A 21387-nucleotide genomic window follows, 5' to 3' on the forward strand; every position below is an offset into this window, starting at 1 on the left:
TATATTACTTGCAAGAAATTTCAATAAGGAATAAATATCCTGAGAAACAGTGGTTAGAATACAAAATTACTTGAACAGGTTTCTACATGATGTTCTTGAATTTACACCACGAATGAGACTTATTACATGCTTTTGCAGGCTAAAACCTTTTGCTCAGTTGACATGTTACCCTAGTATATGATCCCGCATGACATAACAGAATGAAATTAAGGAAAGTATGCAAGTTTTTATATTTATAGCTCCTACATCTGTCATAATTCTCACTGTAAATACAGACTTGTTTAGGGGCTTCAGCTGTTTTGCCATATGCCCTTCCAAACAAAACATATTATCAAGTTGTAATCCCAAAAAGATAACACTGCCAACCTCTTTGATCTGCATATTTTCATGTGTCATACAGATACTGAAAGGAAATCTCTTACAGGTGCCGAACTGCATACAGTGGGCCTTTTTTAAGTTTAATGACAGTGAATTAACTTTAAACTATTTGTTAATACAAGTGAAAATTTGATTAGCAGGCATTCTAAATCTGTACTTGACGTATTGCAATGCTTGTATCATCTGCAAACAAAACAAACTTAGCATCTGTCAGTGTAACAGACGAGAGATCATGATGTACACAAGAAAAAACAATGGATCCAAGATGAAACCCTGAGGAACACCACAAATAATTACCAATTAGATGACGATTGACTAATTAATAATGTACATTAAGAATTACTTAATTCATTATATAACATATTAGAGGTCAGTGGCATTTTCTGTGACCTGTCAAATGCCTTTAACTATGTCAATCACAGCATTCTCTTATGTAAATTAGAATATTATAATGTCACTGACAGTAGTATGAAATGATTGCAGTCTTAACTAACAGGCAACAAAGGGTGATGTTGCGAAATAAGTGTGCAGTAAGCAAGCAAGTGTCTTGACTAGTTCAACATCTATCATCGCCTCTCCTGTGGCATGGGATAGTAGAAATGGTTCTGGATGAAAAAAATTTAATTTGTGGGTGTGAATAGGTCTCCACATTCTTTTTTAAATTCAGTTTGTAATATTAACACTAGTTGATATTAGTACAATGGGGCTATTGCATTTGCACAGTAAGAGGGTATCAGAGATTTATCTATAAAAATCAGATAGTAGAGGATTTTGAAGTCAGTTTTGGGGTTAGGAAACCAACAGTCAGAAAAAAGTGAAGTATTCAAGACGGTATGAGGTCTTGATTGAGTATTGCATGTGATCACGCGTTTTTGAACTGCTTTTCTTCCATAATACATAACTGCCTGCAGCATCAACGTTGGTGGCACTACCTCGAGAAACGAACACACAACAGACTGTGACTTCGCAGTGGTGGGGCATACCACTATTAACTTTACACGATTTTTTGTCGAGATGGAGTGTTATACTGTCGTTCATTTAACGTATCGTGCAGCACCATAAATACAAATGAATGTAGAAAGGTATGTTTCTCAATTAGCATCATCATGACTGGCAGAAATTTATCACCCTGAATAGAAAATTACGAGAAGCTGGAACATTCAGACCACTGGGAGTTGGCCAAGGTGTTTGATGAAAATCTTTTCTCACAGTAAAATTCGAGACTATAGTATTGAATCCTGTGAGAGAAGATGGTACAATTTGCACAAATTAACTGTAACGTGCATTACATATAGTGAAGAAAGGTACTATTGGAACAGCAGTTACACCACTATATAATGAACGTTTTCAGACATTCGGCGGAATTATTTCTAATCCAGAGTTCTCTTCCCTCAATGGATTATGGTGTAATGCCAGTGCCACTTTTTTTCACTTTACATTATAGCTAAATAAACCACCACATAACCATTTCTAACCATTAGTTATCTAAAATTGTCCAGTTAAACGTCCTCAACGACCTGTGTGATTTTGAACCTGAGTTTTTAAGATACACTGTTTTCTAAATGATTAAGTATAGTGTCAGGGTTCATGGACAATGACAAAAGCATTAATTTGAGATGAAATCTGCTTCAAAAATAACTAAATTGAAATTTGTAAAAATGCAGTAAATGAAACTGGCAAAAAGGAATACAAACGTCTCAAAAACAAAATCGACAGGAAATGCAAAATGTCTAAGCAGGGGTGGCTAGAGGACAAATGTAAGGATATAGAGGCATATATCACGTGGGGTAAGATAGATACTGCCTAAAGGAAAATTAAAGAGACCTTTGGAGAAAAGAGAGCCACTTGTATAAATATCACGAGCTCAAATGGAAAACTGGTTCTAAACAGAGAAGGGAAATAGGAAAGGTGGAAGGAGTATATAGAGGGTCTATGCAAGGGCGCTGTACTCGAGGGCAATATTATGGTAATGGAAGACTACGTAGACGAAGATGAAACGGGAGATGTGATACTGTGTGAAGAATTTGATAGAACACTGAAAGACCTAAGTCGAAGCAAGGCCCCAGAAGTAGACAACATTCCATTAGAACTACTGATAGCCATGGGAGAGCCAGCCATGACAAAACTCTACCATCTGGTGAGCAAGACGTATGATACAGGTGAAATACCCTCAGTCATCCAGAGGAATGTAATAATTCCAATCCCTACGAAAGCAGGTGTTGACAGGTGCGAAAATCATTGTACTATCAGTTTAATAAGTCACGGCTGCAAAATACTAACACGAATTCTTTAGAGACGAATGGAACAACTGGTAGAAGCCGACCTTGGGGAAGATCAGTTTGGATTCCGTAGAAATGTTGGAACACGTGAGACAATACTGACCCTATGAATTACCTTAGAAGATTGATTACGGAAAGGCAAACCTACGTTTCTAGCATTTGAAGTCTTAGAGAGAGCTTTTCACAATGATGCTGGAGTACTCTCTTTCCAATTCTGAAGGTGACATGGGTAAAATGTTGTTTTGTGGTCTTCAGTCCTGAGACTGGTTTGATGCAGCTCTCCATGCTACTATATCCTGTGCAAGCTTCTTCATCTCCCAGCACTTACTGCAACCTACATCCTTCTGAATATGCTTAGCGTATTCATCTCTTGGCCTCCCTCTATTATTTTTACCCTCCACGCTGCCCACCAATGCTTAATTTGTGATCCCCTGATGCCTTAGAATATGTCCTACCAGCCGGTCCGTTCTTCTTGTCTAGTTGTACCACAAACTCCTCTTCTCCCGAGATCTATTCAATACCTCCTCATTAGTTATGTGACCTACCCATCTAATCTTCAGCATTCCTCTGTAGCACCACATTTCGAAAGCTTCTATTCTCTTCTTGTCTAAACTGTTTATCGTCCACGTTTCACGTGCGTACGCTCCATAGAAATACTTTCAGAAACGACTTCCTGACACTTAAATCTATACTCGATGTTAGCAAATTTCTCTTCTTCAGAAACGCTTTCCTTGCCATTGCCAGTCTACATTTTATATCCTCTCTATTTCGACCATCATCAGTTATTTTGCTCCCCACAACGGCAAAACTTCTTAAGTACATTAAGTGTCTCATTTCCTAATCTAATTCCCTCAGCATCACCCCACTTAATTCGGCTACATTACATTATCCTCGTTTTGCTTTTGTTGATGCTTATCTTATTTTCTCCTTTCAAGACACTGTCCATTCTGTTCAACTGCTCTTCCAAGTCCTTTGCTGTCTCTGACAGAATTACAATGTCGTCGGCGAACCTCAAAGTTTTTATTTCTTTTAATACCTACTGTAAATTTTTCTTTTGTTTCCTTTACTGCTTGCTCAATATGCAGACTGAATAACATCAGGGAGAGGCTACAACCCTGTCTCACTCCTTTCCCAACCACTGCTTCCCTTACGTGTCCCTCGGCACTTATAACTGCCATCAGCTTTCTGTACAAATTGTAAATAGCCTTTCGATCCCCGTATTTTACCACTGCCACCTTTAGAATTTGAAAGAGAGTATTCCAGTCAACATTGTCAAAAGCTTTCTCTAAGTCTCCAAATGCTAGAAACGTAGGTTTGCCTTTCCTTAATCTCTCTTCTAAGATAAGTGGCTCAAACGGCTCTGAGCACAATGGGACTTAACATCTATGGTCATCAGCCCGCAGATAATTCGGAAGGTCAGTATTGCCTCACGTGTTCCAATATTTCTACGGAATCCAAACTGATCTTCCCCGACGTCGGCTTCTACCAGTTTTCCCATTCGTCTGTAAATAATTAACGTTAGTATTTTGCAGATGTGACTTATTATACTGATAGTTCGGTAATTTTCACATCTGTCAACACCTGCTTTCTTTAGGATTGGAATTATTATATTCTTCTTGAAGTCTGAGGGCATTTCGCCTGTCTCATACATGTTGCTCACCAGATGGTAGAGTTTTGTCAGGACTGGTTCACCCACGGCTGTCAGTAGTTCTAATGGAATGTTGTCTACTCCCGGGGCCTTGTTTCGTCTTTGCTCTTTCAGTGCTATGTCAAATTCTTCACGCAGTATCTTATCTCCCATTTCATCTTCATCTACATCCTCAAGTACATCGCCCTTCTATAGACCCACCATATACTCCTGCTTTCCCTTCTTTGCTTAGAACTGGGTTTCCATCTGAGCTCTTGATATTCATACAAGTGGCTCTCTTTTCTCCAAATGTCTCTCAAATTTTTCTGTAGGCGGTATCTATATTGTCCCTAGTGAGATAAGCCTCTACATCCTTACATTTGTCCACTAGCCATCCCTGCTTAGCCCTTTTGCACTTCCTGTCAATCTCACTTTTGAGAAGCTTTTTTTCCTTTTTGCCGGCTTCATTCACTGCATTTTTATATTTTCTCCTTTCATCAATTATATTCAATATTTCTACTGTTACCCAAGGATTTCTACTAGCCCTCGTCTTTTTACCCACTTGATCCTCTGCTGCCTTCAGTGCTTCATCCCTCAGGGCTACCCATTCTTCTTCTACTGTATTTCTTTCCCCCATTCCTGTCAATTGTTCCCTTATGCTCTTCCTGAAACTCTGTACAACCTCTGCTTTAGTCAGTTTATCCAGGTCCCATCTCCTTCAATTCTCACCTTTTTGCAGCTTCTTCAGTTTTAATCTACAGTTCATAACCAATAGATTGTGATCAGAGTCCACGTCTACCCCTGGAAATGTCTTACAGTTTCAAAACACTGGTTCCTAAATCTCTGTCTTACCATTATATAATCTATCTGATACCTTCTAGTACCTCCAGGACTCTTCCATGTATATAATCTTCTTTTATGATTCTTGAACCAAGTGTTAGCTATGATTAAGTTATGCTGTGTGTAAAATTTTACCAGACGGCTTCCTCTTTCATTTCTTACCCCCAATCCATATTCACCTCTTATGTTTCCTTCTCTCCCATTGCCTACTCTCGAATTCCAGTCACCCAGGACTATTAAATTTTCGTCTCCCTTCACTACCTGAATAATTTCTTTTATCTCCTCATTCATTTCATCAATTTCTTCATCTTCTGCAGAGCTAGTTGGCATATAAACTTGCACTGCTGTAGTAGACGTGGGCTTCGTGTGTATCTTGGCCACAATAATGCGTCCACTATGCTGTTTGTAGTAGCTTACCCGCACTCCTATTTTTTTTTATTCATTATTAAACCTACTCCTGCTTTACCCCTATTCGATTTTGCATTTATAAACCTGTATTCACCCTACCAAAAGTCTTGTTCCTCCTGCCACCGAACTTCACTAATTCCCACTCTATCTAACTTTAACCTATCCATTTACCTTTTTAAATTTTCTAACCTACCTGCCCGATTAAGGGATCTGACATTCCACGCTCCGATCCGTAGAACGCCAGTTTTCTTTCTCCTGATAACAACGTCCTCTTGAGTAGTCCCCTCCCGAGATCCGAATGGGGGACTATTTTACCTCCAGAATATTTTACCCAAGAGGACGCCATCATCATTTAACCATACAGTAAATCTGCATGCCCTCGCTAAAGATCACCGCTGTAGTTTCCCCTTGCTTTCAGCCGTTCGCAGTACCAGCACAGTAAGGCCGTTTTGGTTAGTGTTACAAGGCCAGATCAGTCAATCATCCAGACTGTTGCCCCTGCAACTACTGAAAGGGCTGTAGCCCCTCTTCAGGAACCACACGTTTGTCTGTCCTCTCAACAGATACCACTCCCTTGTGGAGGCACCTGCGGTACGGCCATCTGTATCGCTGAGGCACGCAAGCCTCCCCACCAGCAGCAAGGTCCATGGTCCATGAGGGGGGGGGGAGAGGATAGGTAAAATACAGGGAGCGAAAGACTATTAACAAACTGTACAGGAACCAAATGGCAGTTATAAGAGTCGAGGGGCATGAAAGGGAAGCAGTAGTTGGAAAGGGAGTGAGACGGGGTTGTAACCTACCCATGATGTTAATCAATCTTTATACTGAGCAAGCAGAAAAGAAAAATTTGGAGTAGGAATTAAAATTCGTGGAGAAGAAATAAATACTTTGAGGCTGACCGATGACATTGTAATTCTGTCAGAGACACCAAAGGAGCTGGAAGAACCGTTGAACGAAATTGACAGCGTTTTGAAAGAAGAATTGAAGATGGACACCAACAAAAGCAAAACGAACATAATGGAGAGCAGTCAAATTTAATTAGGTGATGGTGAGTGAATTAGATTAGGAAATGACACACTTAAAGCAGTAAATGCGTTTTGCTATTTGGAAAGCAAAATAACTGATGACGGTCAGAGTAGAGGGGATATAAAATGTAGACTGGCTATGGCAAGGAAAGCGTTTCTGAAGAAGAGATATTTGTTAAAGTCTAGTACAGATTTAAGTGTCAGGAACTTTTTTCTGAAAGTGTTTGTATGGAGTGTAGTCATGTATGGAAGTGAAACACGGACGATAAATAAGTTAGACAAGTAGAGAATAGAAACTTTCGGAATTTGCTATAGAAGAAGGCTGAAGATGAGATGGTTAGATCACGCAACTAATGAGGAGGTTCTGAACAGTGCTGGGGAGAAAAGGAATTTGTGGCACAATTTGACTAGAGGAAGGGACCGATTGGTAGGACATGTCCTGAGGCATCAAGGGATCACCAATTTAGCATTGGAGGGCAGCGTTGAGCGTAAAAAACGTAGAGGGAGACCAAGAGATAAATACACTAAGCAGATTGAGAAAGACGTAGGTTGCAGTACGTAGTGGGAGATGAAGCAGCTTGCACAGGATAGAGTAGCATGGAGAGCTGCATCAAACTAGTCTCTGGACTGAAGACAAAAAGAACAACAACAACAACAAGTGAAAATGAGAAACTTTCAAATTTACCATTAGTCTGCTGTCAGTTATAAAATGCTGAAAACATTTTTGTGATATTTTTATTTGTTTACTCAACATAAACAATCTTAACATACACTAAATCATAAATGGAATCCCATTCGATCAGAATACTTACTTGACACTTAATAATATGATAAACAGCAGTATTAGTGATTGTTGATAAGTAACTAATGCTCCCTCACTGTTCTCTTGCTCATAATTAGTATTTGCATGCCTTGTAGAAGTGCATAAAAGCTGAAATCTACCGATCTGTGAAAAGGCACACACAGGGAGAACCCAGCCTCAGTGGCGCGCTGGCCAGTGGCTGTTGCCTGCACAGCAGCAGAACACCAGGCTTTATGTAGAAATTCCAATAGCGTCCCCTGTAGAGAAAGCTCCTGGCAAAACGTTTGTGACTCGGAAATGGAGCGAGGAGCATCGCCCTTTTTAGCAGAAGGTGCCACTGTATTCGAAATGTAGACACCTGGTCATATTCCCAGAAAGAACTGGAAGCTAGAGATAATGTCTCGAAGACGAATAGGGGGCTCGCTGTTTCTCCATTCATTATTTTGGAGGGTATTCTTGCATATTAAATCGATTCAACTGGGAGTGTCAACTGGCAAGATAATTAAAACAAAATGACCCCCCCCCCCCCCCCCACTCCCCGGCAATTGCTACTTATTCAGCATGACGTTTTCGTTTTGACATACCTGATGTTGCTCGAAACACGTCAAAAGTAGGCAAAATTGTGGACAGGAAGCGGTAATGAGGCTCTACAACTATCTTGTAGACTTTCCACGTGATCCCATCAGAAGAAAATAGACTGACCACGAAATATTATCTTATTCCTACCCTCGTTTCAGGGATCAAGAGTAAGATCAACAAGGTTATCTAGGAATCCATCCTGTCTCCAACCCACAAGATATGCTTGGTTTAGTTAGTCGTGTTGCCCTACCGTACAATGGTAGTAACTATTCACACAATAAAATAATTCATAGAACCATTCAGACTATGATTCATAGAAACAGGTTCCACTGAATGGGTTATTTCACTACACTTTTGGCTTCATAAATTTTGAACCATCCGTTTGTGGAATGTTGTTGTTTGTGTTATTGTTGTTGTTGTTGCTGCTGCCATTGCTGCTGCCATTGCTGCTGCTGCTGCTGCTGTTGTGGGAGCAGATCTCCACGTTAGTCTATCCTGAGAAGCCTCTTTATCTCTGCATGCCTACTGCAGCCTACACCCAGTTGAACCTGCTTGTTGTATTCAAGCCTAGGTCTCCCTCTACAAATTTCACTATCCAAAATCCCCCATTACCAAACTGACGATTCTTTGATCTCTCAGGATGCGTGCTGTCAATAGATCCCTTCTTTAGTCAAAATGTGTCATATATGCTATTTCCCAGTTCAATTTACTACAACTTCACTAATTATTCCATTAACCTATCTAATCTTTACCATTCTTTTATAACATCGCATGTCGAAAGCTTCCGTTCTCTTAGCCGTTTATCGTCCACGTCACACTTCCGCTCAAAGCTGCACTCCAGACAAATATCTTCAGAAAGGCTTCCAAATACGTCAAACATATCAATTTTTTGTATTAAATATTGTCAAATTCCTCTTTTTCAGAAATGCTTTTCTTGAGATAGCCAACGTGTATTTTATGTCCTTTGCCATTATATCATTTTGTTGGTCGAACAACAAAACTCATCTACATTTTTTAGTGTATCACTTGTTAAGCTAAGCTCTTCCTCAGCATCACTTTATTTAATTAGACTACATTACATTAATTTTCTCTTACTTTTGCCGATATTCATCCTATAACTTCTTTTCAACACAGTATGCAGTCGATAGTTGATGTTCCGATTAGGTGACAATATTGACACTGAACCTTGTTCCGGAAGTTCAAAGTTTCTTTTGATATCTGATGATATCTGATAGTAACTTATTTATAGACCAAGACATTTTTATTCCCATAACATTCGTGATGATCGCGGACTCATATAGGATACTTATTTCCTTTATTAATTAGTATCCATACCGTAGAACTGTTCCTACAAGTCATTTGCCGTTTGTGGCAGAATTACAATGTCGTCGATACGCATCAAAATTTTTATTTCTTCTTCCTGACCTTTATTTACCTTTCCCCTTTTTTTTCTGCCTGTTGAGAGCGCAGATTGAATTGCGTTGGGAATAGGCTACAAGCATGCCTCACTCCCTTCTCAGCCACTGATCCCCTTTTCATGTTCTTCGGCTGTTGTAACTGCAGTCTGATGGTCTATAAGGCTGTAGATAATCTTTCATTCCTATTATTCTAACGATTCTACCTTCAAAATTTCAAAGAGACTTTTTCAATCAACGTTGTCAAAAGCTTTTTTTCTAAACCATCCTAGGCTACTAACTTTCTGTTTACCTTATTTTAATCTATCTTCTGAGATGAGTCGTAGATGCAGTGTTGCCGCATATGTTCCCAAACTGAATCCCCCAAGATCAACTTTACCAGTGTGGTACCTAAATTGTTGATAGTCATACAGATGCTTCTCTTTTCTCAAGAGGTCTCTTTAAATTTCCTATAGGCAATACGTCTCTTTCTTCCATTCACAGATGTTTCTGAAATACGGTTCCTAATCTCAGATTGATGGATTTGTTCATCTCCGACATTCCTGAAGATTTGGATCACGAGACTACGATAAAAAGGAATAAGCACCTTGGTATAAAACCAAGTAATGACAGTGTTAATCTATAAGTAAATTATAGAGCGTCATAGTAAAATAAACCGAAAAATAAACACAATGTCATGACGAACTTCAATTTTTTTAAATTTATGCATTTCATTTAAGGGAGCTAGGACGTCAAATGTGCCAACTTAGAGCAGGAGAGGCACCACAGGACATTTTAATTCAGCTGTATATACTTTTGCAAATAAATTCACAAAACTTTGTCAGCATGACCAGGAAGGATTAAGGTTTCACTCATAGCAATGGTAGTTCAAAAACGTAACAAAATAAAATTTTTAACATGTGAAATTTCATAATTTTTTCACTTACTATTGGTTGCATTTGTTGCTATAGGTACACTTTTCTTTATAAGTAAGAGATATTCTTCGATGAATTTTGCGCAACACACAAACCATACTTACAGGTGTATGAAGCTCTAGAATTTATTTCATTTATAAAAAAGGAATGAGCTGTTAAATTTTAAACTACATGTTTAGAAAAAACTCAAATTTTATAGTTAATTATCTCAGCTATTGTCTAAGTTTTCAATGGATTTGGAAAATTCTAGTGTTTCATACTTCTGTAAGGATGGTTTCTGAGCAGTGCAAAATTCCTGGAAGATCTCTCTTACTTATGAATAAAAGTATACCTATAGCAACAAATGCAGCCAATAGTAAGTAAAAAAGATGAAATTTCACATGTAAAAAATTTATTTTGTTATGTTTTTGAACTTCCATTGCTATGAGTGTGAATCCTGAGCTCTTCCTGGTCATGCTGACAAAGTTTTATGAATTTATTTGTAAAAATATAGACAGTGGAAATTAAAATATCCTGTGGTGCCTCTCCTGCTCCAAGTCGCCCCGTCTGACATACTGCCCCCCTTAACAGAATTTGTGTTCCAAGTGACAATGTTATTGTCAATATCGCAAAATTTCGTCAAACTTAAAAGTATGAAAATATACAAAGCATTATTTTCTCAGCCTGCAAGTTTAATTATTTTTATCAAATCAGAAGATAAAAATGTACATCAATTGTTACACCGAAACTACTCTACTTTATAACAATTTCTGTATTCCTTCTACCTTACTAGTTAAAGATAGATCAATTATACTCGACTGAGCTGACCTTTTCGGCGTCTCGTTATATCCTATAAAGAAGGTACTTTTGGGTAAGTAGATATCCTCAGCAGAACGCAGGCGTTGGTAGGGAAACACAGCCAGTGCAATAACTGAAAATTTGATGGCAGACGGAAAATTGGAGAAGAGAGCAGAGATTCATTCAACACTGAAGGTCCGAACACTTAATGAAGAAATTGCTCTCCTGTGCGCCAACGCCTTCACGGGAAACTTCCCGAGTGCAGTTAGAGCTGTGTGAGATGGAGTTGTGGGAGGGGGGGGGGCAATAAAGGCCGGAAGCTCCCTCCCCCCTCCCCCCTGCCCAATGGCTGGCAGCGGGCCCTGCAAAGGTCAGGGGGCAGCGGCAGCGGCAGCGCGGCGCGACGCGTGCTCCGGACACCGCCCCCGCGGTGGGCCACGGGAGCCCGGGAGCAGAGCCGACTCGCTGCTAACACGCGTTTCTGTCTCAGGTGAAAGACACTTAGCACACTTAGCACGGAATATGTCCTATGGACTGTAGCACATTGTCTCGGTGTAAGGAAAATAATAACTGACTGCCTACCTACGTAATCTAGCAGCTACTGGTACGGCTTGTGGCACCGATGGTCTCAGGCGATGGAATTTGCTGTCCGAAGACAGAAATGTTTACAAGATAAACTGAGCAAAGACGGAGGTGATGAAGAATAGTAAACAGAGAATAAAGAGTTGCTCAGCATCAAAAATGAGAATATGACAGGAGTGGATGAAATGAAGAAAGCTTCTTACGAAAAAGAAGATCTAATCGTGTCAAACATTGATTTGGAAATAAGGTAGGAGGACCGGCAAGTGTAGGCCTAGGTCAGAAATGTGAACCATGGGAAGTTCGAGGAACAAACAGGAAGCATGCACGGTGTTCATAAAAAATGTCGGATTTATAAATTTTAATAGTATCAACTCTAAGCGTTGTAGGTTGTTGGTTAAACGTCACAGTTAACGAGTAACTCACGAAATATATTTGCAGTTGCGACTGTGAGCAACCGCCAGCTGTATACAATCATGTACACTACTGGCCATTAAAATTGCTACACCAAGAAGAAATGCAGATGATCAACGGGTATTCATTGGACTAATATATTATACTAGAACTGACATGTGATTACATTTTCACGCAATTTGGGTGCATAGATCCTGAGAAATCAGTACCCAGAACAACCTCCTCTGGCCATAATAACGGCCTTGATACGCCTGGGCATTGAGTCAAACAGAGCTTAGATGACGTGTACAGGTACAGCTGCCCATGCAGCTTCAACACGATACTACAGTTCATCAAGAGTAGTGACTGGTGTATTGTGACGAGCCAGTTGCTCGGCCACCATTGACCAGACGTTCTCAGTTGATGAGAGATCTGGAGAATGTGCTGGCCAGAGCATCAGTCGAACATTTTCTGTATCCAGAAAGGCCCGTACAGGACCTGCAACATTCCGTCTTGCATTATCCTGCTGAAATGTAGGGTTTCGCAGGGATCGAATGAAGGGTAGAACCACTGGTTGTAACACATCTGAAATGGAACGTCCACTGTTCAAAGTGCCGTCAATGCGAACAAGAGGTGACCGAGACGTGTAACCAATGGCACCCCATACCATCACGCCAGGTGATACGCCAGTATGGCGATGACGAATACACGCTTCCAAAGTGCGTTCACCGCGATGTCGCCAAACACGCATGCGACCATCATGATGCTGTAAACAGAACCTGAATTCATACGGAAAAATGACGTTTTGCCATTCCTGCACCCAGGTTTGTCGTTGAGTACACCATCGCAGGCGGTCCTGTCTGTGATGCACCGTCAAGGGTAACCGCAGCCGTGGTCTCCGAGCTGATAGTCCATGCTGCTGCAAACGTCGTCGAACTGTTCGTGCAGATGGTTGTTGTCTTGCAAACGTCCCCATCTGTTGACTCAGGGATCGAGACGTGGCTGCACGATCCGTTACAGCCATGCGGATAAGATGCCTGTCATCTCGACTGCTAGTGCTACGAGACCGTTGGGATCTAGCAAGGCGTTCCGTATTACCCTCCTGAACCCACAGATTCCATATTCTGCTAACAGTCATTGGATCTCGACCAACGCGAGCAGCAATGTCGCGATACGATAAACCGCAATCGCGATAGGCTACAATCCGACCTTTATCAAAGTCGGAAACGTGATGATACGCATTTCTCGTCAGGCAACGCCGGTCAAGTGGTGCTTGTGTATGAGAAATCGGTTGGAAACTTTCCTCATGTCAGCACGTTGTAGGTGTCGCCACAGGCGCCAACCTTGTGTGAGCGCTCTGATAAGCTGATCATTTGCATATCATAGCATCTTCTTCCTGTCGGTTAAATTTCGCTTCTATAGCACGTCATCTTCGAGTTGTAGCAATTTTAATGGCGAGTAATGTATTTCACAACGTGTATAATCGCCGTTATCGCTGTTCCTTCCAACTTAGGAACCACACAGGCACTGACATGTCGTATTTATCCTCCGACACCGGACAAGCGACCTACAGCTAAAATGTCTCCCCCTTTACAGGAATATACACAATGAACGAGAACAGGTTGTAGACACGTGGTAGCGACAAGTACACTCCTGGAAATGGAAAAAAGAACACATTGACACCGGTGTGTCAGACCCACCATACTTGCTCCGGACACTGCGAGAGGGCTGTACAAGCAATGATCACACGCACGGCACAGCGGACACACCAGGAACCGCGGTGTTGGCCGTCGAATGGCGCTAGCTGCGCAGCATTTGTGCACCGCCGCCGTCAGTGTCAGCCAGTTTGCCGTGGCATACGGAGCTCCATCGCAGTCTTTAACACTGGTAGCATGCCGCGACAGCGTGGACGTGAACCGTATGTGCAGTTGACGGACTTTGAGCGAGGGCGTATAGTGGGCATGCGGGAGGCCGGGTGGACGTACCGCCGAATTGCTCAACACGTGGGGCGTGAGGTCTCCACAGTACATCGATGTTGTCGCCAGTGGTCGGCGGAAGGTGCACGTGCCCGTCGACCTGGGACCGGACCGCAGCGACGCACGGACGCACGCCAAGACCGTAGGATCCTACGCAGTGCCGTAGGGGACCACACCGCCACTTCCCAGCAAATTAGGGACACTGTTGCTCCTGGGGTATCGGCGAGGACCATTCGCAACTGTCTCCATGAAGCTGGGCTACGGTCCCGCACACCGTTAGGCCGTCTTCCGCTCACGCCCCAACATCGTGCAGCCCGCCTTCAGTGGTGTCGCGACAGGCGTGAATGGAGGGACGAATCGAGACGTGTCGTCTTCAGCGATGAGAGTCGCTTCTGCCTTGGTGCCAATGATGGTCGTATGCGTGTTTGGCGCCGTGCAGGTGAGCGCCACAATCAGGACTGCATACGACCGAGGCACACAGGGCCAACACCCGGCATCATGGTGTGGGGAGCGATCTCCTACACTGGCCGTACACCACTGTTGATCGTCGAGGGGACACTGAATAGTGCACGGTACATCCAAACCGTCATCGAACCCATCGTTCTACCATTCCTAGACCGGCAAGGGAACTTGCTGTTCCAACAGGACAATGCACGTCCGCGTGTATCCCGTGCCACCCAACGTGCTCTAGAAGGTGTAAGTCAACCACCCTGGCCAGCCAGATCTCCGGATCTGTCCCCCATTGAGCATGTTTGGGACTGGATGAAGCGTCGTCTCACGCGGTCTGCACGTCCAGCACGAACGCTGGTCCAACTGAGGCGCCAGGTGGAAATGGCATGGCAAGCCGTTCCACTGGACTACATCCAGCATCTCTACGATCGTCTCCATGGGAGAATAGCAGCCTGCATTGCTGCGAAAGGTGGATATACACTGTACTAGTGCCGACATTGTGCATGCTCTGTTGCCTGTGTCTATGTGCCTGTGGTTCTGTCAGTGTGATCATGTGATGTATCTGACCCCAGGAATGTGTCAATAAAGTTTCCCCTTCCTGGGACAATGAATTCACGGTGTTCTTACTTCAATTTCCAGGAGTGTAGAAGTTTGAGTCTAGCCGCCCGCCATGCACGGATGGTCTAATAGTAAGGCGGTCGCTACTGGTGAGTGGGAAAAACGGTTTCGAGTACCCAGTCTCGCACAAATTTTCGATGTCGTCATTCCATTATTTAGCTGATGTTTGGCCACATTCCCAACTGCGAATACATTTCCTGTATTTTATAACGACTGTAGTGTCAGCAGTGCCTGTTCTTTTCAACATGCACCCTACTCAGGAATAACATAGGCACTCCAATATCGTAGTGAGGAACTCAGACAGTTTTAGATAAAAGCGTACGTGAGTACCACTTTGTCGTTGCCCTACATGCAGAGCCACATACGCGAAATGGCTACTCTTGAGGTGAAAGCGTTTCGTGTTGTGGAGTTTGCTAAGAGTGATTCTGTAATTCAAGATCAACGTGCGTTTCGTTCAAAGTTTAACTGTCATCCGCCGTTGGTACCGGATGTTTGTGAAAAGGGAAAAGCTTAGGTCAAAAGTATATGAAGAGGATGTTGACGGTGTCAGAGCATCTTACTTTAGTAGTCCCAACAAGTCTGCTCAGAAAGCAAGTCTTGAACTTCACCTGCCATGGTCTACAATGTGGAAGGTTTCAAGAACACTTTTACACATGCACCCATACCTCTCACAGTTGTTACATGCTTTAAAGCCAGATGACCATGGTGTACTGTACGTCAGAACTTTCTAAATGAAGTGTTGCAGTGAGAAGATGCCTATATTCTTGATCGTGTGGTGTTCAGTTATGAGGCAACTTTTCATGTCAATTGTTCATTTGGTCGGATGAGTCTTGTTTCACACTTTCTCCAACTTGTGGCCGAGTTAGCACCCCAAGAGGGAAACATGGCAGTGATGGTTAGGGCAGTGATCTTGCGGTATTCCATGAGCATCACGAGTACTCCGCAGGGTCGCGTTACTTCTAACGATTATGAGACCATTTTGGTTGATCAGATCTATCCCACGGTACAACGTTTTACCCAAGTGCTTAAACTGTGTTCCAAGATGACAGGGCCCTGTTCGTGCAACCCGCATCGTACGTGACTCGTTTTGTGAGCACGGCGGTGAATTTTCGAATCTTCCTTGGTCACCACCGTAGCTACATGTCAATATTACTGAACATTTGGAGCCTTTGAAAAGAAGGATGTGTCATCAACTGTGCGCCTCGATCATCGTTACCTGAAGTTGCCACTATTTTGCAAGAAGAGTGGTGTAAGTTTCCCTTGAAAACCACACACGAACAGTATATGTTCATTCAGAGACGACTCAAAGCAATGCCAACGGTTTCCCACATTGTATTAGGCATGGTAATGAGTTATGTTTTTTGTGTATTCACATTTTTCGCCATCCCTTGAGTGGGTTGTGGTCTATCGAAGAATTAAAAAACTGAATGGATAGGTAAGGTGCGAAAAAGAATAAGCGGGGATAGAATTGTAGGGAAAAATCTTTACCAGAAAAGGCGTCAGGTTAACGTGGCATCTGTTGAGGAAGGCAAGGATAGTTTACGCAGCTGTAAGAGGAGCTCTAGGGGGCTGGGGAATAAACTAAGACTAAATTATGTAACACAGAGAATGGAGTATGTTTAGTGTAAGAACTACATAGAGAAGAAAATATTAGCTCAAGATGAAAAATGATGGACTGCATTAAATCGAGCAAACGACTAATGACTAAAAAAAGTGCTAACAACAGCTATAGGCTAGAGCAGGCTCGTCCAAACTGTGCCCCTGGGGCGTTAGCGCCCGCGGTCGCCCGCGGCCTGCGCCGCGGGCGAATTCGTATGTTGCTGCAGTGGCCGAGCCGCGCCGCTTAGCTGGCCGTGTGGACCGCCCGAACGCCAGCCGATAGATATATTTGTTCGCCCGCTTTCACTTCGGGCAGAGAACGTCTCACAAGTGCTTCAACTAGAGCTGATTGCCCTACAGTGCCATATCCGCCTGAAGGACCGCTTTCTTTTATGTAAAACTTTGGATGACTTTTACAGCTGTCTTCCACGAGAGAAATATCCTCTTTCGTACAAGCACGCGGCCAAACGTCTCTCAGTGTTTGGTTCCACGTATATTTTTGAGTGCTTTTTCTCTCTTTTAACGCTTGCTAAAACTAAGAACCGTTCATTCCTTGGCCATAAAAATTTGACCAATTCTGTGAGGTTAGCAGTCTCACGGAATATTGTACCAAGCCTAGACAAAATCGTTTCCTCGAAAAAGAGAAACGTGTAAAATGTTAATTGTCTTCTTTAACAATGTTGACTGTAAGAATTAAAGAGCTTTATAACCTTAATTCTATTTTAATAAGTTTTCAAACTTGGTCAGTTAAAATTATTACGTACAAAACAGCAAACTAAGGATCCGATTTCTAAACTCTGGAAAGGGATACAAAAAATTGTAGCACGAAGTATTGTGGTGTCACCGTCAGACACCACACTTGCTAGGTGGTAGCCTTTAAATCGGCCGCGGTCCGTTAGTATTCGTCGGACCCGCGTGTCGCCACTATCAGTTATTGCAGACCGAGCGCCGCCACACGACAGGTCTAGAGAGACTTCCTAGCACTCGCCCCAGTTGTACAACCGACTTTGCTAGCGATGGTTCACTGACAAAATACGCTCTCATTTACCGAGACGATAGTTTACCATAGCCTTCAGCTACGTCATTTGCTACGACCTAGCAAGGCGCCATATTCAGTCACCATTGATATTGTGAATCATCTACCGTCAAGAGCGACGATCATCATTAATGGATTAAAGTGAAGTATTCCGCCAGCTACGTCCGTTTTTTTCTAAATTATAATTTCCTTGTCCTGTTCCAGACCTCACGCCAGCCTGCGTGAGCTAAAACGCGTGCCTTTCGGCCTCCTCTAGTAACACAGTGTTGGCTCTCCTGCCAACCACAACAAGTATAACTAAAAATACTTACCTGCAACTACTAACAGTAAGAATGAGACTCTATACCCCTTACATAAAATTAATTCTAAAATAGAATATTTTGTTTACGTTAGATCTGACCGCTGGACAGTCCAGCACAGAGCAGTGCTGTGAGATCTCACTCGCTCCTCAGCTGTCTCCCTCGCTCCTATGGCGACACTAGCGACACACGGTCGCGGACGGGGCGCTGAACTACACTGCCTGGCGATTCTTGGATGAGCCTGGGCTAGACAGTCTCAAGCTGTACTACGAGCAAAGTTTACTGCAGATTTACTGTTATCACGTTTAGTAGCCAGATTACGACTGCATTCGTGTCCATACGGATAGTGTACAGAGAAACAGAGTAAGTCGCTGTGTTGAGGTGATTCAGGGTGTCCCAAACCTTTTAGGTCGAATTGAAACAGGTGACAGTGGGTCTATAGCCGATTATTTTCAGATAGGGAATCAATAGCTGTAAATGCATTTTCACTGTTCTGTTACAGCCATGTTGAGCGCACACCGCTTAACAACAAGGTCGCTCACAATAACTGGTGAAAGCGACGACCACCAGTCACAATCCATGTTTTTCAGCGGCGCGTGCAGTTCTGCCGCACTCGCGCAAAAATCCCGGGCGTCTGTTGTATACTGAAACAGGCAGCGGATGATATACAGTTACACCCCTGACCACCAAACAGACATACTGCACACGGCTCATAGCGTGTGTGTCATGTGACGACCGTATGCATCGCACCGGCGCGTTAACCTCTGACGCACGCGCGGCACTATCCCTGGTGTCAGTTGTCCATGCGTCAGACTGCTTGTCATATAGCAGTGGTGACGTGTCTTCTGAGTACACTGCATGACACGTAGTCAAAGATGGAGCTTTACTCGTCACGAGAGATGACAGATGCATTTAATATACGGTATGGCGGGATTTAGTGTGCGTAAACCAACACGAATGTACAGCGAATGCTTTCGCAACAGTTGGAATCCTAATTTGAAGAAGTTTATCCCAGTGGATACCAACTTACGAGAGTCGTTCACACCAGACAGAGATGGCCCAGGTTCCCGCTAAAGACGTGTCCGAACACCAGACTTTGCGCAAGTGGTTTGGATCGTGTGGCCAACCACCCAAAAATAAGCACCCATCAACTTGCTCCTATTGCGCAAAACTTCGAAGGATATAGTGTGGATAGTACTGGTGGAGCAGATATTACCCCCAATCCTAAAGAAAGTGTGCAAGCTCTGGAACCAACGGACTTTGATCCCGCGGTCACTTCTGCCAGCGGATTGTCCATTGTATTGCGGTAGCAGTGAACTTCCCAGTTTGTATTGTTCACGGATGAGGCCTCATTCACCCATGATGGTATTTTCAACAGCCACAATAGCCGTGTTTGGAGTGAGGACAATCTCCACGCCATCCACATCAGTGGCCAACGGCAACTATTCTCTGTCAACATATGAGCGGGCATTGTCCAAGCTTACCTAATAGGAACTTATTTGCTGCCTCCCCGTTTGACTGGTCCACGTTAGCTGGTGTTCCTGCGAGATGTGATGCCGCAGTTCTTGGAGAATGTATCCTTTGTTGTCAACAAAATGCTATGGTTTCAGCACAACGGTGCAGCAGCCCCCTTCGATGTTGTTGTCTGCGACCACCTAAACAACGCGTACCATCGTTGGATTGGAAGGGGTAGTCCTGTCCCATGGGCAGTGCGGTCACCGTATCTCACATCTCTGGACGTTTCCATCTGAGATTACATAAATACGTTGGTGTATGAACCCCGAAGAAACAGGTGAAGACCTGCTTGCTAAGGTCCAAGCTGTCTGTCACCTGGCACAACAGACACCAGGGTTCTTTGAGAGAGTGCAGGAGAACTTAATGTGCCGTTGCCTTGCATGCATTGAGAGTGGCGGTCGTCACTTCGAACAGTTACTGCGAGCTACGTTGTTAAGCGATGTACGCTGTGTACGTCCATGACACAATAAATGTACATTTCCGACCATTGGTTCCCTGTCTCATTGTGATCGGTTGTGGATCGACTGTAACCTGTTTCCATTTGCCCAATAGATTTGAGACGCTCTCTGAACTTACAGACAGAACAATTATTGCTCTGCATCAAAATTGAATTGTCGTAAATGAAGTAACGTTTTTATTACGTTAATAAACGTTGCCCAGTAACGTGGATAAGTCTGTCGGCGAAGAACGAAGTCAGGAACAATGTTTTTCTCTTAAGTTTTACTTTAATGCAATTATTGGTTTAAGCATATGATGCCCAGTGTATTATTCGTCAGTAGCATGCCATCCACTCCCGTCATGTATGAGAATATTTGAGTGTTTAGTGCCCCTTTGTACACTGCGTGGAGAGAAAAAAAGGTTAATATGCATCTTATAATGGACGGCGTTTCGTCTTGCTTTGGTCCTTATTTCTTTTCAGGCTGATGGACAAGCACACACATGCTGCAGAGACCACTGTGGTACTCACTCACTTCACAAAATTCCTCAAATCAGTTGCAGGCTCAACGATATTCCTGACATTGTAATGACCGAATAATGAAAGGTTGCCAGAAAAAAAGGAAAATAATCCAAGTACCAATATGCTGTAAGTCCTGTAACTTAGATAGAGACGCACCGCGCAAGTCGCTCTCGTCAGTTCATTCAGAGTTCATACGCATTGAGAAACCGCTTATTTCAAATTCACTGACTACGAATTGGAGGTAAAAAGCGACGTAGTCACGTATTATCCACGAAAAACAGCCTCAGCGCTGTATATAAAAGCTTTCAAAAGCCAACAAAGGCAGTGTTTGGCCGAGTTCCAGAGTTCGAGAGATCCAGCGAAAGCCCTCTCTGATGAACGGGCCTACAACAGATGCTATGTAAGTGAGCAATCTGACTGAATTAACTTTGTGCACTAATGAGGAATTCCAAAGCTTGCCTGTACGTGCCTCTGGGCTAGTATTATTGGTTTCTATCGTACATTTGTTGACCTGTACGTAGGTCTGCATGTCACACTGCGGTTTCTTTAAAATGTGGCATTTCCATGGTTCATGGTCTGTATTACCATAATTTCTTGCGTATACCCGAATCTTAACGAAATTGTAGGGCAGGATGGCCATTTTTCCTGATAACTAGAGAATCTAGTAATGTTTTTATTAACCAGTGTCTGTGCTCTTCTGCATGTTCATTGCTAACACGTGAAGAAGCAATAAATCCTAGCTCAGTAAGTCAACCCAGAATGTAACTTCCACTATCATCACCGTATATACCTCCATAACATAACATCTAAGTCTTTCTGTACAGTCTCCAACCAGAGAAAATTGAAAAATCTCGGATTGACCCCTTCGCCATTTCCCTCCTGTACACAGCCGCATACCAAGAAATGGACCAATAAAAATC

Source organism: Schistocerca serialis, chromosome 5 (assembly GCF_023864345.2).
Source record: "Schistocerca serialis cubense isolate TAMUIC-IGC-003099 chromosome 5, iqSchSeri2.2, whole genome shotgun sequence".
NCBI classification, from domain to species: Eukaryota; Metazoa; Arthropoda; class Insecta; order Orthoptera; family Acrididae; genus Schistocerca; species Schistocerca serialis.